Below are 8,289 nucleotides of genomic sequence, written 5' to 3' on the forward strand. Positions count from 1 at the left end.
ATTGGCCAACTGCTCCCTAGTCTGGCCCTTAATCTGATCGTAATAGATGTTCACTTCACTATACCTCCATTCCAGCCCTGAAGATGATGACAGTATGTTTCTCCGAAACGTTGGCTACTACCTAAGAGTTTGCACTGCGTCACAACCCAGAATAACAATGTCATCTTCTCCGAAATGCAAACCTCAAATCTCACAAGTATTTAGTACTTAAAACACTTGAGTTTAGTAAGGAATTTGTGCAATTGAATTTTACCTTATTCTTTCAGTTTTCATAATGGCCTACTGTCATCAATGCCATCGTGACGTGTCCCACGGATCTTGTTGACGCCAGACAGACATTCATGTCATGCACGCTGTGCATGAATCGCAGTTATTAAGAAGACTGAAGTAAGAACTCTCAGTCCGGCACCTTCTTGCGACACAGAGAGGAACTATGCATCAATATCGAGATAAATTAAACCTCAACGTTCAGAAAGCAATGCAAGATGTCTGGACATTCAGGTGCTATCCTTGATGGCAAGAAACTGCGCTATTTTTTTTTTCAGCGTTAAAGAGAATGTAAACTGAATATAACCTATCGCCTTTTTTCTGAGAAGAAATAAATGCACACGACAAATAAGCGAAAATGTCGAAAAAGAGCTTAAGTTACGGAACACCATTCTTCTTTGCGTATATATATATATATCCTTCTCAAGATCAGCCAGGAAACAGATTGAGACAGATATTATATAACAGGCCAAGGGGGTAGAAAATGAAACAGAATCAGCAGAAATACCGAATCATTTGCTTTCGAAAGCATTACAACTCATCCAATATAGCAGTTTCAGATTCTCAGAACAAATTCAAAATAATAAGCTACGGTATTTTGGGAACAATTCCAAAAGCCTTACCCCTCGGATAGCAAAAGTAAAAACAAAAGAAAACATTTGGCATCGGACATCTTAACTAATCATAATGGTAACAAATGTAATTCTGCAAACAGAGGATATCCCAGAACGTAAGGTTTGCTACCACTGTAGTATAGAAATGGGGAGATATCAGAAATATTACAGGATAAATTTTACATATACAAAAGTAATAATAATTTAAAAATAAAAACACCTATAGCTCTTATATTGATATTTGTAAAAGTACAGGCCCAACTGATCTTATTTAATTTAAAACGTTTGTAAAGATATGGCAAATTATCTGTCCTGACAAGCCATAAGCAATATAAAACATTAGCTCATATAAATTACGACACACAGATCTGTTAAAGATAAATATCTAAGTAGTCTAATAAAAGTAAATAATTAATGTTTATTTTAAAATATAATTTTATTTATATCCCTAACAACAACTTACATATTTCTAAATTTCAAATTTTAATTGCAATTGGAAGAATTTACAAGTGGTATTTTAAATTTCATAATTTAGCATAAGAAATTATTAATGATAATATAGTTTTTTAGCTGTTCACTGGTGGAACTAATGAATACTGAAGCAATTTATAGTCAGATCGTATAAGAAATAGTCTGAGGATAACCACAGTGTTTAAACCTGTATTACTGTACTGTATAAAAGCAGTTGTGTGGTCGAAATTAATATCTAGTAATTAATATTTAAAATGTCTGCATTATATTCGAATAAGCAAAAGAACCATTGCCATGACACTGTCGGTCCGATAAATGTCTACTGTTCCCTGCGCTCATCTCTGTTTCATGCTCGGCGACAGTGTCCACTGATACGCCATGGTTCACCAGTGTTAATATGACGTCCTTTAGCGTTGTCAAGACGACTTACGTTGGCTTTCCAACATCGAAGCCCAGGCAAGTGAAGCCAGCTCAAAAGTCGCAGCGTAGCAAATCTGTACTGGGGACTTTGAGCCACGTGTTAGGGGAGGATCCTTCAGTGGCCTTGACGCATACAATTTGGTGACGGCTGTTATAAGCGGAAGCGAGTAAAATACAATGAGCAATTGTCTGAAATACTTTTCTATTGTTCAGAATATTTAACTATATAAGTTTTTCTGAAAAAATTCAGTGTAATGCCTGTGGCACTATTACATTCGTAACAACAGAAATTTTCTGAAATACATGAACATCAAAATAAATAAGATACCGGCACGTAAAACTGCAAAGAACGAATGTGACAACACTTTAAAACGTCATCTTGTTCTTGTGTTAATGCAGTGAGGACAAAACTTACCAGCCTAGACTATAATATAATCCTGTTTATTCTGATCTCCGAACCTTCTCACTTAAACCAGACGGTTCATTTGAGTAGCCTTGACTCTAGTGTACTGCTCTCCTCTCATTGGACCCAGCTACGTCCCCGCCCCGTGATGGAACGTTTCGAAAATCGAATTTCCTCAAACCCCTCCTTTCGCTATTAGAAGTTAGTCCTTAACAGTGTTCCACATTTCACCCACAGCCATATTAAAACTGCGTGACTGTGCTTCCTAAACAGATTGCAAGCTATGAATAGGGATGAGAGGCCAGAGCCGGCTTTCATACCATTCCTTCTTGGTCTCCTTCCTCTTCGTCTTCGTCATTCCCTTCCGTTACTTTTAATCTTGTAAATCGTCACGTATGGGGTATAAAGTATCTAAAAAAACAGCCGTCCCACAAGATAAATACGTAATGTCATACTTTAAGGCCTATCCATGCAAATTTTAGAAGTTCGGCAAATTATAAAACACACAGATACAATCTAAACCATTTATACCAAATAGAAGCGTAAACATGTATTTTGAACATTGAGAAGAGTCGCTTATACGCTGCCAAGTTTCCTGCCAAATGAACCGGAATTTTGGATCACCTGTAATATTTCAGAAACACTCCAATTCTACTCACACAAAAAGACCTATAACGAGCCCACCAGTGTTTTTCCTTCGCTAAGACCAACGCTGAAAATTTAAACCATTCCAAATCGACATATACATAAATGTAGTCACATTTCTTGTGGATCCTCGCTTATAATGCATTTACTACGGGATAGCTATCGATTATTTTTATTATCGATACTGTTTTAGTTTATCTCGAAAGGAGACAATAATTGTTTTTTGTTTCTTTCATGCAGATCGTTTGTTAGTTCCACCGTCAGAGCTAGTAGCTAAATGCGCTGGCAACGCTCCATTTGGCGCTCCGTTTTGATTTGAAAGCCGAAGTTGCGTCTGAAGCTACTATGACCGTTTTTTCGTTTTTTATATTTATCCTTTCCAAGCCGCACATACGACCTATTATGCTTGTGAAAAGCATTTACTGTATGTTCCTGTATGCAAATGTTAACGATACCTTAATCACCTATTATTATGCATCATTCATACACAATACATTAGTTTAACCTAGCCTTCAAGTACTTTTATAAATACGATTAGTAAAAGCGACCGTTTATCGCCCGAATTTTTCTGAAAAACTTAAACTGAAATAATAAAACTGCTTCCATTTGTGGAAATCTTACGAATCTCCCATAAGTAAGCTTGTTACGAGAAGATGGACTTGATTTAAGTGACTCAGTATATGATCAGCTGCAAGCCCGTGTAAACACGGTATTAATCACCTTACCTTTCAATAAAAGTCAGGGAATTACTTATTTGCTAAATTATCAGTTACTCACAGATGCGTCAATTCTGGACGTACTTGACATGTAAATATGTAGCAACAATCTTCTTAATACATGAAGCAACTGATATGCTCTGACGCATGCCGCCTTCGTAAAACCGTGGATAGCAAGTCGTTATAAAGATGGCTGTCTTCTGGGCTGTAACGCCTCCATCATCATCACCCTGACGAAGGAGGCAGCAAATACCTCTAAAACATCGGTAAACTACTACCAGATTACACGGCGTAACATCCCAGAACACAGTCATCTATAAATAAAAGACGTTTAAGATCAATGTTATTCAAGTGAATAATATATCTGTAATTTATTCATAATTTAATGGTGTTAACAGCCGGCACTACGCCGAATTAGCTGCGCAATCACGCGCGGTGTCTCTATACGTAGCTACAGAATGTTCCAAAAGATTTATACACATTATAATATGAAATATTAACTTTATATGTACACATATTTTGGAATATTCTGTACATACACCCGACTACTAAAACAGGTTACTCTTACCGCCACTAGACACAGAAATTCACTGCTATAAATTACCGAAGTTTTATGTAGTTTACTGCTTTGAGATAATAAAGAATCGATCAAAGCGACGGCGTATTCCAAGGCGTGAGTAGCATTAGACCGTTTGAACACTGGGATCGTAGGTTGTCATCACACTCGACACAAGAATGGTTGTCCGAATTCTTTCTAAAATTTAGTTCTGTGACTGGCCGATGGACGGATCCCAGGTCCAAATGTCTGAAATAATTCATAGTTTCGAAGTTAATTTTACAGTGGAACAGACCAAACGGCCTAATCCATAAAAGCTGAAGAAGACAAACGACAGTCGATATACTCTTACTCTACGCAATTACCACAGTTCTGTACCAAGGCTTTCAGTTAACAAATCAACAATTGTTTTCTAACCTTGATTCTGGTAAATGCCTTATAAAGGTAAACCTACACTCTACGAAAAGGTAATGAAATCTCGTATTTTCTCCACGTCTCGCACTTTTACTTTTGGAATCTAGACCGATTATCACACTAGACTAATTTAAAGTAACTTATGTCTTATTCTTGGAGTTAGGAAAACTACGAAACATGTATGACTGTTAATCCAACAACATCCATAATGCAAGTCAGTGACGTGAACTTTAAAACACGTGGAATAAATTTAATATAAATCACCACGTGTTCTTCACAATCACCAGTTCATGATTCACAACAAGCCACGCTAACTCCATGGAACAGAGTACTTTTTGAGAAGCTTGCATCCACCTTTTGTGGCACCAGAAGGTTCGTTATTCCCGCCACTGGACCCAAACTTCGTGTCCTCAGCGAAATGTAACCCGCCCACACTCTCAATCTACGCTCGTCATCAAAATACGGAAGTACAGAGTGGGACGTAACACAACGATAAAGTATAAGCTCGCCCTCTGGCAGAAGCATGATTGTTCCCCTAGAGTCAGACGATACTGTTCTGCTTAACAAATTCTGAAATGCAGATAAGAACAAACTTACACTCATCCGAGCTTTCTTCCCTTTATGACGTCCTCCAATATTGCATTTGTACAAGGAAAGTGACCCGAACACGACAAGAACAGAGTTAATAGTGCAATCGGATAACCAAACCGTAAGATTTGAGGCTTTCATAGCGGCGAGTATGCAGATTGCTGTCTTCTGGGTTATAGCGCCGTGTAGTCTGGTAGAAGTTTACGGATATGTCAGGGGTTCCTGCTGCCTATATCCGCAGGGCGACAGCCCTTACTACATGTGAGACAACACACATCCACATACAATAGGATTTTTGTTATTGTTGTTTTATATGAGAGGGTATTTTAAAAAAATATTAGTTTTCGGAATTAGTGATAAGATTTGTCTTTTCTTGGGATACTGCATGTCTCACCGACCTTTTGTTCATTTATTTCTGATGGAAATCTTGCAGCGAAGACATTTAAATGTATTTCTTCATATAATCAAATGTGTATTATTACTTATTTAATCTATAATTTAATCTATAATTTTCTGAAATATAATTAAATCCTTTGCATCATATATCGTCCTTATTTTCCCTTGGGGCTTGCTATATCCCATTACCTATCATACAGTACATAGGCCTATTTATATATTAAACCATTACTGCAAACTAGCAGAACGTCAGTGGTGTTACTGAGGCGAAATTCGACGAATGGTTACATTTCTTAGCAATCTTTATGTCCGAAAGTTTATCTATCATACGATTATTCGATATGTACTGTTGAATATAATAGAAAAATTATTATTCCTAAATCCAACTTCACCGGGATTAAACCCAGGACTGATTCTCGGAGTTATATCATTTCTCATCTAACCTCCCCATTGAAACAAACGACTTTGGTCTTGGCACGTTTTTCTATCGTGCTTAGATTCCAAGCTACACTATCAAAGTTTTGACTTTTCTTAAATTCTTTTCCTCGCTTCAAAGGCATGAGAATGCCAAGTTTTATGTAAATTCGTTTATCAGTTCTCGAGCTACAAGCGAACATATATACACACATAACCAAACAATATCCCAATGGAAGAATATCTCGAATCTAAAACAAGAAATGCGTACATAATGCAGGTAGGAAAGTCTTCTGGAAAACAGCCACGTGGAAGACCGAAGATGGAAATCCAAAAGGATCATAAGGAAATTGGTTGTGAAAATGGAAGGCGGATAAAATTGACTCTATGTCGTGTCCGACGGCTGGCTTTGGTATTAGTGCGGTTGAAATTTCAGTGGCCTCTCATCGGACAGTACATTCATCCATGGGTCCTGCAACGCTACACAGCCACCCTCGACTCACTGGCCATCAGCTGCACAATATGATTGAAGACAATCGTAATTATGGAGCACCTTATGCCATACACTAACTTTGCTTGCATTGTATACTTTAGCTTCTCCTACGGCACTTCCTACTTCTTCTGTTCCTGCAGAATTCTAATCTAAGTTCTGCAGATGTTAAAGGAAAATACGTAATAATAATGGTAGAGAACAGTAGAGGGGGAGAGTCAGAAGTGAGGCGTAACCAAGAGTAACGGAAACTGCAATTAAATATAGATTCTGGCACAACGAGGCGAAGATGTTGCCATGGTGATAATGCTAAGGAACACGGAGAGAAAGGGAGAAGGATTATGACTAGCAAGATAACAAGAGAATATATAGTTACTCATATTGTGTGTAGTTACGACAGAACACACCAAGTTCTAATGCTATTTGGCACCGCCTTCAGAAACTCAAAGGCGAAGGACCCATTATCAGAGAATTGTAATATACGATGATTTCGTCAATGAACACCAGAGGACATATTAATTATATTACGCTTGTCATCTGTTAAACCATAAAGTGTATTTTTACATCAAAGCCGACTGTCGTAACATCTTTTTTCTTCTAAATGTTTTCAAGCAGATATTTGGAATTTAGAATTCTGTATGCTGAAACATCAGAAAGACTCTTATAAAGCTACGTTGCACTGACGAAGAAGATTAACAGCTGTATAAAGCCATGTTACCTCACAAAGCTACTTTCTACATGTCAAGGATTTAAAATTGGCATACGTGTCGAATTTGAACTTCCAATTTACCCAATAAATACCTAGAACATGAAAACGATACTTCTAATGTAAATACATGGTACACACTTACAGGCGTAAGTTTTTTGGGTTAATTTTTATTTGCAGAATAAATCATGGATAAGTAATCTGTACTTGGACACGCTAACGAACAACGATTTTCCACAGCTTGTACGAGTGAACAACATTATCTTTCAGCAAGAAATCGCACCCCCACATTTCGGCAAACACTGCATGCCAAATTTCCGAATTAGTGGATAAATAGAAAAAGTTCTATTCATATTTTTAGGTTAAATTATACCACAGGGCTGAATAACATAGTCTGTCAACATTTGTAACTCCTTGTGTCTCCATTACAAGCTACGAATTATATATCCCTATCTGACACACACAAAAACTCATCCAATCAAGCAGAACACAAACCGCCCTGCTCTTAATTTGCTTTCGTGATCACTCCTCAGTCTTTCCGGGAATTTAGATTCTGTATTATATAACATTACGTGGCTGTCATTACTTATGGTGTAATATTTTCTAGAGCGTGTCTGTGGCAAATTACAGGTCGACCCATGACGTCATGTTGAAATTGGAAAGCAACATTCAATTAGCACGTGGATTACTTGCACTACGCAAACATCAGGTGATTCTAACATCGTGAAAAACTGCAAATCTCCTTAGTAATTTTCTATTAAACTGTAACAATTTATTTCGTATCAAAGTTGCAAAGGTGCACCTGTTGGTCTCACCACATTTTTACATGTAACAATTCGAGAACAGTTGAAAGGGCTCTCATGAAATTTTATACTGAGGTGTTTAACTAAAATTTGTTGATACATCCCAATTTTCTTTAAAATCTGGCAACATTAACGGAGATTTTACGTAAATACCTAATTCCCTCCACAGGCCTGTTTGTTTATCAGCACACACCTAAGTCCAATTCGCTTTTCCGTAGGTTCGGCTGTTTTAGAGATAGTTAAACAAAATAGATTTCGTACTATATCATCTCATAACTCGAGAACAGTTTTTGATCAAATTTAACTTTGATTCCTCATATCTATGGCTGAATACAAGTTACCTAGTGCTTTCATTCTTATAAATTGCCTATTTTTAATTATTAAAT

Source organism: Zootermopsis nevadensis, unplaced genomic scaffold, assembly GCF_977971745.1.
Source record: "Zootermopsis nevadensis isolate Lab colony 2312 unplaced genomic scaffold, Znev_1.0 Znev_ptg000001l, whole genome shotgun sequence".
Taxonomy (NCBI): Eukaryota; Metazoa; Arthropoda; class Insecta; order Blattodea; family Termopsidae; genus Zootermopsis; species Zootermopsis nevadensis.